General features: G+C 35.5%; 1 long non-coding RNA gene across 1 annotated transcript; it reads right to left on the bottom strand.

Annotated features, from left to right (window-relative positions):
• Positions 1–1,023: 1,023 nt before the first annotated feature.
• Positions 1,024–12,994, bottom strand: LOC116782827. Its single transcript, XR_004355367.1, has 6 exons — positions 12,880–12,994; positions 12,169–12,360; positions 7,335–7,502; positions 5,458–5,535; positions 2,707–2,828; positions 1,024–1,180 (listed from the first exon to the last, which is right to left on the bottom strand). It is a non-coding gene; the product is annotated as an uncharacterized LOC116782827 (long non-coding RNA).
• Positions 12,995–14,265: the final 1,271 nt, after the last annotated feature.

Raw genomic sequence — 14,265 nt, 5'->3', positions numbered from 1 at the left:
ATTAACAAGAGACACAAAATTCCCCAAACTATCCTGAGTTTAATTTTTTTCACTCATTTTCTGCCCTTGAAAGGAAAGCAGAAATAGTGCCTCCTTTGCCATCTATCATGTTTGATTCTCTCAGATTTTGATTCTCTTAGAGAATTCACTGTTTTTCCTTCTATTTTAGTCTCTTCTCTTCCGACTCTTTTACCATTCTTATCACTGTGGGAAGTACTTTATTTCATTGATTGAACAGAATTTTCTGTACCTGATCTTACAAAATGGGCTATGTTCTCTCATTCATCAGTTTTAGGATGCATTCTATATAGTTGTATCTATTAATCTCTTTTTCTCTATTTCCTGTTGTAAAGATATAATTTTTTTTTGTGGTCACCACATTTCTCTGTACAGGCTTTTGTAAGTGCAAGGGGAGTTGTTTGTTTTTCCTAAAGTGCTTTCAGGAAGCTAAAACATTTCAAAATCTGATTCTTTCTGTAGGAAAATTTCTTACTCTTTTACATCTGTAGAAAGAAAACATGATGATTTACATATTTTAGAAAGAAGATGCTTGCTATATAAAGGACAGTTCTTTCATATGTTAAGCAAGATCAGTCAATTTTTATCATATTTTTGGTTCCATAAAATCACAACACTGTCTTTGAGGAATTCTTTGCTAGTGGAGATATAGGAATAACAAGAGCCCCCTCCACAGCTGCTACTTGTCAATAGCATTGCTGTATCAGCAACATGCTTAAGCAATCTGGGATGTCAGGAATGCTATTTCCTTTCTCTCTCCAGGTGGGAGCCACTCCCCACTCTTTCCATGATTAAAGAGAGTGACCCCAATGTCAGCTGTCTGTGATTCAGGAAATATACCACCTTTTTGTAATGACAGTTTTAGGATTCCAAGTTTTAATGCATGAAAGTAGGTGGTTTGGTTTGGGTTTTTTTTGTGATGAGGGTGAGAGGGTGAAGGTGAGAATGGAGACAGAGGAAGGGGGAGCTAGTTTGTGTATGTTCAGTATGTTCACTTACCTTGTTATTAACCAAGAAGGAGTACCTAGAATTGTGCTAGCACAGTTATGAACTGCATTGACAAAGGACTCTTCATGTTCTTTCCATGTCATATCTTGGTGCACATCCCATATAATGTGTGGTTCTGTTCAGTAGTATTCTTTCAAATAGAGTTTTATATCTCCTAAACCATAAGAGGTATATCAAGTATAGAATATTCTTACAAAACAAAGAAAAAACCCAAACCTATATGTCCTAATTGAGTGAAATCATGCTAACTTCATTCTTTTAACTTACTGGTGACAAGGAAGTTCCATGGGGGGTTACACAAAGTCACAGTCTGACTCACAGTTCACCACAAGCATATGGTCTCTGTTCAGTAAAAGCTTTCTTTTCAGACCTTGATATGTGGTGAATAACATACAATAAGTTTCATGTCCATACATAGCATCATTTCTATTAATTGTTCCCAAAGAAACTTGTAAATGTACCAACTATGACTTGGATTTTTTAAAGTGTGCTTGAAATTAGTGTGGGATAGAGCTGCATTATGTTTACTGTAGAAAATAATGCTACTTGCTAATTGTTAGTAGGAGATAAGCAGAGCAACCTTTCTGAGGATCAAGTGCCCATCCTACACATGATTCGGGGAGGATTACTTCAGAATTATCTAGTTTGGTTGTGTAACCTTAATGTTCACTAACTGTTAAGGACCATAGAGAGATGCCAGTCATCTAACTTGAAATAGACACCTTATGAGTGCATAATCTTCCTCTGATAACCTTCAAAGCACCTGTCCCTTGTTGACTCTAGGATCAAATGCAAGACTATTTGACTATACAAAATGCAGAAACTTTCTTTAGAGGGACTGGTTCACTAGGCTCTTCAAGATAGTTGAAATTCATATGCAAAACTGCATTGACTGGATTTTGTATCGAAAGTGGTGTGAAAAGATCTTGCAGATTAAGTCAGAAATGTAGCCTAAAAGCTTTAGTCTACTTCTGTGATTTATAAATTTCATTTCCTAGTTTTGACTTGAAGAAAGTACTGAATATTGAGGTTACAAAAGACAGAGGAAATGTTAAGTTTGTCTGAACACTAAACTATAGATAGTTGCAAAAAATATGAGTCAAATACTTGCAAATGCCAAGTAAAATTTAACAAGTGAACAGAAAACAACACAAAGGATCAGCAAAATAAAATGTTTTCTTACTGACGAAAAAGAGACTTTCTGCTTGAGGAATAGACGTAAATACTTCATTTTATCCCTCCCAAATTGACCAGCAAACTACCTCTATATTCATGCAGAAAGAGGAAAAAACCCCAACAGTGCTTAGATTTCTAATTTTGTAAACACTTAGCTACTAAGATCTCAGGATTTTTTCTTCTGTTTAAGAATAAATCTTTTGAAGTTTAGAAAGAATAAAGCAGGATAGTGGATTTGATAAATGTTTCCTAATTAATCTCCTATACAATACTTCTTGACCATTATTCTGTCATTGAGTGCTTTCCCATAATCACAATGTTACAAAACTGGAAGTGTATTTACAGCAAGATTTAAAAGGACCTAAACAAAATGCAACTATTTTTCTAAAGTTGACCTCTGCGAACAAAGATCAAACAAAAAAAAAATAAACTCAGTTCCTCTACTGTTATCCTTTCATTACAATATCACTGGACTAGGTTCAGGCTTTACTAATTGGTACATACCTGTTACAGGAGTTGGACTAGCAGCCTCAGTCTTGCAGCAGCAGGAGGAAGGGTTGCTATGGAACTAATTACAGCTATCAGCAGTGGTTCTGTTTTAAACGGTGTATGAATTAGGCAGTCTCCTAGAAGCACACACAAGTGAATTTACCATTAACAATGAACAGCTCTGTGAAATGAATGTAGTATAAATTTACTTAGTCCATTCTGGGATTAGGTAGACAGCTCTACTCTTATATAGCCTCTGAAGTAAATTTCAGTGAAAAACTTAAGAGGCTTTCCCCTGGCAAAGTGAATTTTGCCACATACTTGGTGCCTTATTGCAATACAGACTGTATTCCAATTCCAATTACACTAATGCAAGCTGTGAGTAACTTCATTGTGCTCACTGGAATTACTCTAGATTTACAACAGTGTTATCTGAGATTTACACCTCTATAAATTAATCTGAAATGTGGCCACATGGTCTAGCTGGTTGTTAGCTTAGTAGAAAAAGCATAGTTTCATAAATGGCTGATATCTTTCATACTAATTTGGGACCTCCTCACAGCTGCTTATTAACTCATTTATATTAATTTACTACAACAGAAACATGCCCAATTAATAAAAGAGGTAATTCACTCACTGTTCATGATAAGCAAAACTTTTTCCTTGATATTTCACCTATTCCTACACAATATTTATCTCCCTGAAATGTTTGGTGCTATTCCTAACACTGTAAGAAAGGTTGAGGTTTGTTGTATCATGGCATCTTCTTCCTAAGGCTGCTGAAGTAACCAGCTTTTTTCACATTGATGACCACACAAATCTGAGCTATGTATTAGAACTGAGCTAGTGGGGAAACCCCAAATTGTATGTTTTCAAGGAGCATGGGTAGCAGAAAAGGACTGCAATATTAATTAAAATTGTTACACGGGATTGTCAAATTGTCTCAACCACCCTAGATTTCATTAAACATCTCATTTCTGTTTGGGATCTAGAATTTCCACAGCTATAGGAACAAGTAAGACAAGCTACATTTTCTTTTATATAAAATGGATTGCTTTTAAAACTTCAAGAAAATTAGATGTGCCCTCTATCTTTCTTTTTGCACTGTCCATTGGGCTTTTGGCTATTTTTTTCATAGGAGAATTTCATATAATGGAATTTGCAGAAGAAAAATCATGCAAATTATGATTAGACTAAATTAAGCTGTCGTCAGCTCTATTAGTGAGCTAAGGTCAGGCTAAGTTGCCTCCCGGAGGCCTCATTGTTCACTCTTCTAGGCAATAAAATAGTTGCTCCAGAGTCATTACTGTATATGAGACAAGTTGCTGGAGCTCCCCTCAATGAGGAACCTGACCCAAGGACTTTATAGCAACAAATTATCCAGTTTCTACACAGATAATTTAACTCCTGTTCTTCTCAGTCCAACAGAGAAATTACAGCAATGTTACTGTAGACAGGTGCTTTCCTAATCTTCATGTGGGGAAAATGTCCTTTCTTAGAGATGGTAGTCATGACACCATATGGGAGTAATAGTGTGTCAGACTACACATTCTGGTTTATGATACTTGTAACCATGTACTCCAAATCAAAGAAGCAATGTGCACCAAACCCCAAACCTGCATTTGGAAAAGAAAATAAGAGTAGAGAGAAAAAAAGTAAACGAACTAAAAAAGTCAGTTCCAAAGGAAATGTGTAACAACAAATACAGATTACTTATCATCACCTGTACGACTATTTGCACAGGTACAAAATTGAGGTCTAATGCTACTACTTTGATTTGTAGGAATATAGTACATTGTTTTGTCACAGAATAAATATAATGTGAAGAAACAAAATAAAATATTCATAAGCTATAAATTCCTGAAATTTTGAACTTCTTTATTATTTCTTTCATAAAGGAATGAATTTAGAGAAATAAGAGGAAGTAAAGAAAGCTCTTTTCCTTTGGTGCTTCAAATGGTACTATGATGCATATTTCACCTTCTGATCCTTAGAGACTGGTAGTAATAGAAGCATGTTTGGATACCAGTAAATTTACTTCTATTTTGTTTTACTGTTAGTGAAGCAATGAAACAACAAAAAACCCCACTTGTCTTTGTCTCACACACACGTGTACAAAACCACAAATAGACCCTATTTAAGTAAGTTAAATTTTTAATGTTTTTCTTTTTTTCCCTGAGGTAAGATATCTGGAAGATAGAATGGAGGAATATTACTTTTTAACTTCTATACTTGCTGAAGAAAAAGATGTAGGGAGAGTTCAAGGATGGAAAAACATCTTTAAGTTATACTGTATAGGCTAGGTACATAAAGTGTTGGAGTTTTTTTCCTGTTTTTTATATTCTTTGCAAAACAGCCTAGATGGCTACATTCCAACCGCTCCAGAAAACAAGAGTTAGCAAGCACCTAATCAATGTACTGTATCCAAATGCTTAGTCTGCTTGCATATTGTAAAGCTTCCACCGACATAGACAAAGTAAAACCTTAGTCCAGGCTATCCATTGGAAAGGTGACAACTCCTGGAGGAAAAATTGCAATTGAAGTTAAACAAATGGGGCAAACAAAAGCCATTGCAAAAATTACCAAGGGCCACATAGACACTCACAAGATAGCTCTGGGATTTCGCAATTATGAACAAATCAGTACTATATCACCTCATGAAAATAAACAAATCACACTTTGCCTCTTGTACCTTTTCAGGTGGGAAAGAGTTGGTACTAGACAATTAAAAAAAACATTTGCCTGTTAAATTAGAATGGTACTTACTCCAGTTTATATGTCATCCCTTGGGTAGCAAGTTTAATTTGCTTGCATAGCTTATGTTGGTTAGCTTGGTGGAATAAACTGTGCCAGAAAAAAAGAAAAAAGTTTTCTCTTTATTTAGTTTGTATAAAAATGTGAATTTTTTTAAAAGAAGAATCACATATGTTATCAGAAAGGGTTTGTGGTATAGATGTGGTACAAATGCTTGTAAAGAGCTTGAAAATATTTAGAAAAATAAAGTTTAAACATTATAATTTTTATATTATGGTCTAAATTGCAACATCCAACATCCTTTATGACTCTGACTTTCTAATAGACATATTAATTTACTTGTATGATTGCTTTCTCCCCATCTCCACAGTAAGGTTAACTGAAGATTCCATATATAATAAAGTGTTCTTATTACGCCTACGTTATGGCCAAGGAGCTGAGACTCAGAGGATGTGATGAGTGGATTTACCATACATCCCAGGTATCTAGTTGTGAAACACAGTGTAAACTTCAGAAGATCAGAATATGAACTTGTTATTCGTTGGATACTTAAGGGCCTTAAGTCCAACTACAATTTTCCAAGCATCTGTAAAGTATATTTCTTGACACGCCCAGAAGTCTTGACGGTGCTTAAAAACTTGATAGATTACCTTGTGCTAAGGGTCCCTAAGGAACTACAAACTAAATATTTATCTCCCTGTCTCGTCCATGTACTTGCTGTAGTAGATGTTCCCAGAACAAGCCTGCTAAACCACATTGTGTGCGAGAAACTGCTGCCAGCTGTGGTGCCATCACTATCTCCTAAGAAGGTAATAAGAGGAAAACTGTCATTCATACATGAGAAATTATGTTTAATTTCTTCTTCTCACTGGGGGAATTTAAATGAGTGCCTCTGAAACACTGGAGTATGCAATAGCATGTAGCATAAAACATATAATAGGTTCACATGGGATATTTTGTCCTCTCAAACCTAATTCAATTTGTACAGAATAATTAGAAAGAATAAAAGTAGCAAGTTAGAGCATGAAAACAAGAGTGGGTCCAAACAGGCTTGATCACAGAATCGCTTGACGGTGTGATTATACTGCTGTTGTGTTTTGTCCCCACAATCACAAGACCCAAGTTGGCCCAACACAGCTACCACAGGGCACTGGCAGAGCTACCTGGATAGCAACTGGTTTTGACAAACTGCTGCTTATTATACATGCTAGAGAGGCTATCCCGCTGCCTACTGTTTACTTAAATCAGAATATATTTTTCAGAATTAAGGAACAGATTTGAATCTCCTGATTATAAACCATTAAGTGATTGGCTATGGTTGTCTAAAAGGAAGTTCTTTCTTTGCTTTTTTATTTGTATCTAGGACAGAAAGAGAGAGACTGCAAATTATGAGCAGATGAACTGTGTTTTCTTTAGAGTTATGAAAATGTCAAAGCCAATATGTTTAGCCACCAACTAAACAAGAGTGGGTGTCAAAAGGAGAAAAAACACATCACAAGTGCAGGAGTCGCTGTAAAAATCTTAGTCATGCTTAACCATTCTTAGCCATTCTGAGCCATGACTGCTGCTTACTATAACAATCATGAAAAATCTGTGTATATATGCACATATGTGCCAATTCTGTTCAAAACCTACTGCTTGGTAAGAGGCCAATATATGTGAGAAGATTTTTTTTTCAATGCATTCTTTTACGATTTACAGGGGTGATTAATTAAGATAGAAGATGCCAGGTGTGTCATAGAATAAGAATTCATGGCAGACCACGTAAACTTTTCTGAGATTTGTCAGGTCTCACAATGTGCCAAGTGCTTTCCTGGAACACACTAAGACTTAGGTGCTAGCACACTTTCACCAGAAAAAAAAAAAAAAGATGGATATCAATGACTTACGTTTTGAAACATGGGAAAACGATCACTCAGAAGTTGAGTAAACTGATCCAACTGACCATCTCTACATATAATTGTCCTTCAGCTTTGATAACGGAATCTCTAATTCCAGTGGGGAAAGAACTCACTTGAAAACCTAGACATGGGCTTTTAAAATGTCAAAACGTAAAGCTGGGGGAAAAAAAAAAAAAGAAAAAGAAATGAACTTGCGATTGCTATTTTTGCTGACAGGTTTAAAGAAGAATAACAGTCCTTTTGACCTTGACAATTATCAGTTCCCTATTTGGCTTTTCTTTTTGTGTGTGTGTTTTGCCAGGTTTTACAAAGTTTCAACACTAAAGAAGATAAATGACAATGAACAGTATCAGTTGTCCTGCAGTATTTTCTGCACTGCCCAGAGGTTGCCTTGTTTTTAGTATACTCAGCACAGTGATGGACTGTGCTAAGGATTTTATCAAATTTGAAGTCAAGGTGCTGGTGTAATAATAATCTTCTGTGTAATTTGCCTTCTGGCACAAAATTTGTTAGCCAAATATCCTCTCTTCATTCTTTTTTAGTAAAGCTGAGTAGCTTTGAATGAAACTGAAAACCTGAGCAAAATTGTTCCTGAAATTCTACTGTTCTAATTTCAATTCAAAGCTATTTTAAAGTAGTTCTCAAGAAAAATAATCAAAGGGAATCTTTCTTTTTCAATATTCCTGTCCGAGAAAAAACCCCAAAATTTTAAACCGGTAAAAATAATAAACTGGAAAAGTGTATCAGCTCCAATGAGAAATGACTGAAATGCATAAATTGACCAATAACAGTCTCAAGAAGTTTTGGGTTTGCTGATACCTTAAACTGTGAAAATGAGATTGAAAGTATAAAACAAGTAAATAAATAAAAAAGATCCATTGAGGATCTGAAGATTATGGACACAAAGCGTCCCATGGAGGTTGTGTCTCCATATTTTATTCCATATGTCCTTTTTTAGATCATTTCCAGCTCTGTGCTTTCTCAGATAATTTCAAGATCTATCTCAAAAGGTTTGACTTCCTATTTAATCCTGAGATTGTTTGCTGACATACTTCAGTATATGCAATATATAAGCAGTGTTTTATGGTGTACTAATATCATTCTGGTTAGCTGCAGTACAGGTTTCAAAATATAAAAGACAATTTGAACTGAAACAATTAACACAAAAACCCCAGTTATGATTATAAACTTATTTGAATGGCACACATATAAACCAGAGAAGAGGCAAATCCAAGCACTATATTGTATGGGCATAGATGATGCTTCTTACAGGGAGCTGGTACAGTAGATGCAAACCAATCTAAATAATTTACCATGGATCACTGTCTCAAATAGATGAATTTAGCAGTGCTGATGTAAATGCTTCTCTCTGAAACTGATTTCTCTTGTATATTGGAATTTCATCTGATGTTTACCTCAGTTTATCTGAGGAGAACAACTCAGAATCCATTCCTCCAAGTAAGAATTGCATCCATTGTTTCAGAAAAAAAAAAAAAGCTCTACTCTTTTCTGTGCTTATGTTTTATATAAGTCTATTTAAATTAGAAATGGATGATCAGGATTAACTGCTGTCCTGAAATTGTTGGAAATCTCCTATAGAACTGCTTTATCCAACCAAATGCTTGATAGGTTTGAAGTTAGAATGACTTCCATTCTTCCTATACTGTGGATTAAAAAATTATACAATTGGCTGATCAGAAGACTGGTACTGGGGCTACCTGAAAGAAGAGAGAACGTGAAGAAGACTTTTACTTCCAGCTGAAGTATGGAAATTAGTAGAAAAATATGTACTGATACATTTGTCAGTACAGGAGGAAATGTTTGCTGCACTCACCATGCTCTAAAAAGATTGCTATTTAAACACTTTATGAGATGGCAAAACTTGTCAGTATGAATTCCAGGCCAGACTGGGCTTCAGAAGAAAGCTGGGTCTGTTGCCTGTGCAGGTAGGAACTAATCACCGAGTTTCTTGAATGAGGGAAGCTCTTACAGACATAAAACCAGGAGGTAGCTAGGAAAATCTGAAGGTAATATGGAGATGATAGCTGCAGTTGTTAGTACCTTAGCTCTGTATTAATTTCACTAAATGTTTTACTGTTTTCTGGAACGTCGCTGGTTTATGTGTTAGTATATGGTACTTATTTGATTGCTGGAAGCTAAAACCACAGTTGTTTCATCTTCCACAGTATAAAATTCACATTCTATCTTTTGCAGACATGAGCTAGGCCCACCTCTCACTTGAGCTCATGACTATGTGAGCTCTGAGTCACACTATGTAGCAAAACTACTGTTCAACTCAGCATAGCTGGGATTCATCTCACCTAACTTCTGGAATGTGATTAATCTGTCCTGGTTTGGATGCCAGCTTTAGAATGAGATGAATCACCTTGCAGTAGTGCCTGTTTTTCTCCACTAACTGCAAAAGAACTCTAGACAACTGTCTCAGGTGCAGATTTCTACTCTGTGGATGGTTAAAGTTAGGTGAGATGAGCCTCAGCTGAGTTTCAGTAAAAGCTATGAACAAATGAAGCATTAGAAGTGGATACATAGGCTACCTTTTTTATTGTTCATTCCTTAGCAAAAGCAAAGGCTTCATCAATATATCTTCTAGCTAGGTTTTTGGAAGAGATACTGGTAAAAAAAGTAAAATTTAATAATAATAGTATACAATCTTTTGTGTGCAATAATGGGTGGGTTTTTTTCCCAGAAAGTTGTCAGCCTTAAGTAACTGTCAGCAAGGGCTTAGAGCATTCTCTCAAAGAGAGCTGACATACTGCTTAAAATGTATATGCTTCTAATACATCACAAGCATTCAAATTGCAGTGACTACAACACATTTAGTGCCTTACCATGGTGTGTAATAGGCATTAAGTTAGACCATTTGGTTTCATTTGGGGGTTTTGATTTAGAACATTCCAATTTAGGCATTGCCATGCTCAACATTGGTTTCTAATCTAGTTGAATTGCTTTATTCATCATACTGTAATTCTGTTTTTCCTACAGTATTTTGACCTATAGTGAGACCTTACTGAAAGAATGGAAGTTGAGGGGATTGAAGGATTCTCAATCAATTGACAGATTGCCATCACCTTCCCAGTAATTTTCAATTCTTATGCATGAATCTCATGTCAGAGCATAAATATATTTATCACAAAAAATGCAATAAAATTCATGGCTAGCAGAATGCATGCATAATAGTTTTGAAATTTTGTAACATATAGAAGTTGTTACCTAGAGAAAAATGCTTTGTATATGGTGCATGTAGATATGCATATGTACACATATACATACAAATGCACATGTGAGTACATATGTTTATATGACTGAATGGTGGGGGGAAACAGACATTTTTGACGAATTACAAATGAATGTTTAATCTTGACAAGGTTTTATTTGTTCGAGAATCAAATCCCTTCTCTGGTTCCTCAAAAAGCCAATTATCAGAAAGATTCTCTTTCGCTCCTGTTATTAACAGATAGACATTGATGACAGTTTAACTTGGTTTCAGCACAGCTCTTGGGCCACAGCTGCTTACCAGGCAATCTAAGTACCACTTGAACGCTCAGTTGCAGATTGACCTTGTGGTAATTGAGGTTATGAAAAGGCTCTTGTTCTCTAAAATCTCAAATGAACACCTCTCCCTCTGGGAGACAGCAGGATATTCAGCAATAGCAGCCCTGCTGAACCTGCAAGATTCTTTCTGCCACTCTGGTCAGTGCTGAGGTCAGGATGAGAAACAAATGTCTATGATGGGATATGAGGAATGTAATGGAGTAGCAAGTTAAAATGAAATTATTTGGACTGCAATTATTTTCCCTTAATCATGCCCAATTCTGCCTCCCCAAAAAGACCTGCTAAGTATTTGAAAACATATTTTTAACACTTTCCTCACTTGTATCAAAAGAAGTACTTTGTGTTCTTATTCTTGATTTTTTTATAATTTCCCTTTAAAAAAAAAAAAGAAAAAGAAAAGAGGGAGTAACGACAGGTTAACATTGGATTTCTTTAAAGCACAGAACCATCTGGTGAAGTTATCAATTATTTCGCTGCAGCATGAGTCAGCATTTGAACATCTCTACCCCTGCCAGTAATTTTAACATTATAGTCAATGGGAATTAATATTGAGGTTTTCAGAGGAAATAGGGGTAATTAAACTAATCATGAGAAGTACACAACAATTATTGTTATAATTTTAGATCTCAAGCCAATTAGCTATACTAGCCATTTTCTTTGACAAAAGCTCACAGGTTTTGGTAGCTAAATATAAGATTAAAATTAGTGATAGCAGAACATCTTTTAGTTACTCAGCTTAGGTTAGGACTTTTTGTTTTGATTTTAAGGCTGTATACAAAATTAAGAGAAGGCTTCCAGTGGCAGAATCCTTTTTAACAACTTATTAATACTCATTGGGCATCCTTACTGGAGATATAAAAAGGAGTTAGCTACAAAGAAGCCAAAGACAAACGTGGATGCTCAACATGAAAATCTGAACAATGAACATCATGAATTTAACAGGCTGTCTTGTCTGAAGATTTTGATGACTGTAACAAGTGTATTAGTGTACATTAATCATTCTTAGACGAGTGGAGTTGTCACTGTAGAGAACCAAACCTAAACATTTGTCTCAAACATTCTGAGTACTGGTACAGGAAAGGTATGGTGGGAGGAGAGGGTCCTGTGGAGGTGGGGCAATGCTGTTCTGAGCTAACTTCCCTCCGCACCTTGAGACTCGTGCTCTGTCTCCCCCCTGCCACAACTCATTTCCCAGAGAAGGGCTGGCTGTGCATGCATGAACAAAACAGCCCAAAAAAATCTAATTTACCTAAGAGATGTGCACTGAGTTAAATATAAAAGGGAGTAGATCAGGCCCCCTCGTTCTCTTTTTCCTCTCTTTTTCCTCTCTTTTTCTGTCATTGTTTGCCCCAGCTCTGGACCATCCACATGGCAGTACCAACACAAACACAGCTGAAGTGGGTATTCAGACCAGACAGTTGACAGATCCAAACACCTGCATCTAGAAGAGAGGTGAGCAGCTGTGAAGTCATTTCTGTTCCTAATATCCCCCATACCTATCCCAGATTTCTAACATCAAAACTTAACACGAGTATGGGAGCCCAATTTACTAAAAACAAAGCCGAACTATACAAAAGCATGAAGGAATTAATAAAAGAGAGAGGGTATCCCTTGAATAAAAACTCTTTAAAATCACTGACAAAATGGATCTATAAAAATGATACTGGGCCACAATACTTAAATTATTTGGTCTAGCTGAAAATAAGGGCTTTGCTGGCAGATGTTGCTTTTAAAGGAGATAAACTAGCAATCGAAGCATTAATCGATTGGAAATCTATTTTCAACATTTTATAAATGACTGTAAATGAAGAGGGGACTCAAAGTCGATTCATGGAAAAAGCGTCAGATCGAGAACTAACATGGAGAATGGAGAAAATAATAGATGCGCCCTTACAAAATGAATCTCAAAATGGCACCAATGTTAATTTACAATCTCAAAATGGTACCAATATTAACTTACAAAATGGCTGCTCTCGTAACCTTCAAAGTGACTGTGACCTTGACTTTCAAAATGGCTGTACCCAGACCCAAAATGGCAGCATAATAACATCCGCTTCCAGCCAGTCAAAAGTAAACAACACCCAAAATGGTGACTTTACCTACTTCTGGGTCACCGGAAGTAAACAAAGGACAAAATGGTAGCACCCATCAAAACCCTGCCACTACCTTAACGCCTTCAACTGAAAGTCATTGGAACCCAAGCAACAATGAAGAGTACACAACACCTGACCTAACAATCATCACAAAAGCAGGCCAGAAAACATAAAAGTGACGAGAACAACAGCAGAAAAAATGAGCGACCCTAAGGGAAAACAAAGTGGAACTGAACCACATGCATCGCAACCCCTCAACAAACACGAAACAAGGAATGACAGGGCAGAACTCTTCCTTACATAAACCACCAAAATTAAAGTCAACATAATCAAAACAAAACAGAACCAAAGCCTCTTTTCATTTTTTCTTTTTCCTCACAACATGAATTATGAATTAAATACTAATATAGTTTTTTATTTAATGTTGTATGCTTAAAAAAGTAATTAAACTGTTTTTCTTCTTATGTAATGATTTAACATTAAAATAATTTATAATTTTATTTAAAATAAAAGTTTACATTTTTGTTAACATATTTGTTGAGTTTTTTCCTAAAAGCAAAAACTAGCTACCAGAAATGGACAGATGACACCTCAAACCCCCAAAACAGCTTCAGCTGATTACTTACAAAAAACACTGAGTTTCAAACTGTGTTGGCAAATTGTAATAGTAACTTATTTGTATATTTTTGAGTTCATATCTTTTTATCTATGTAATAAATAACCTCTCAACTTAATTTCAATATATGCAAACCTTCCTCCTCCTACAATACATCTACTAATAAAAAGAAAAAAGGGGAAGTAGAGGAAGACAAAGCCAAATAATAGCCTTGCAAATTGTTTTATAACAAAAATCGTTTTTTACGCAAAATTTTATATTTTTGAATAGATATTTCATCTTTGAGTGCTAGAAAAGTTTAAATGTTTTTGAATTTTTAATTGAAAATTTATGTTTTACAGAAAGCATGCTTACCAAAGCAAAATAACACATAGTCTTATATTATCAATCCAAAGGGTAAGGAACAGAAATGCTAATTCGTCAATTTACAACCGGAAAACACAATACAACAAACTTAAAAGTATGTTTGTATGAATGATGGTGGCCACCGTGAAAGTTTGTGTGAAAGTGTGTATGCGTGATCTTGTCACAATGACACTACCTCAAATACACTGTCTTATGTTCATATATTTTCTAATGCCGTAAACAAAACTTTCTTTACAAATTGAGTTAAAATATTTCAAAGTTACTTATTGTT

The sequence above is a fragment of the Chiroxiphia lanceolata genome, chromosome 2 (genome assembly GCF_009829145.1).
Source record: "Chiroxiphia lanceolata isolate bChiLan1 chromosome 2, bChiLan1.pri, whole genome shotgun sequence".
NCBI lineage: Eukaryota > Metazoa > Chordata > Aves > Passeriformes > Pipridae > Chiroxiphia > Chiroxiphia lanceolata.
This window is presented reverse-complemented; position numbering and strand designations above follow the sequence as displayed.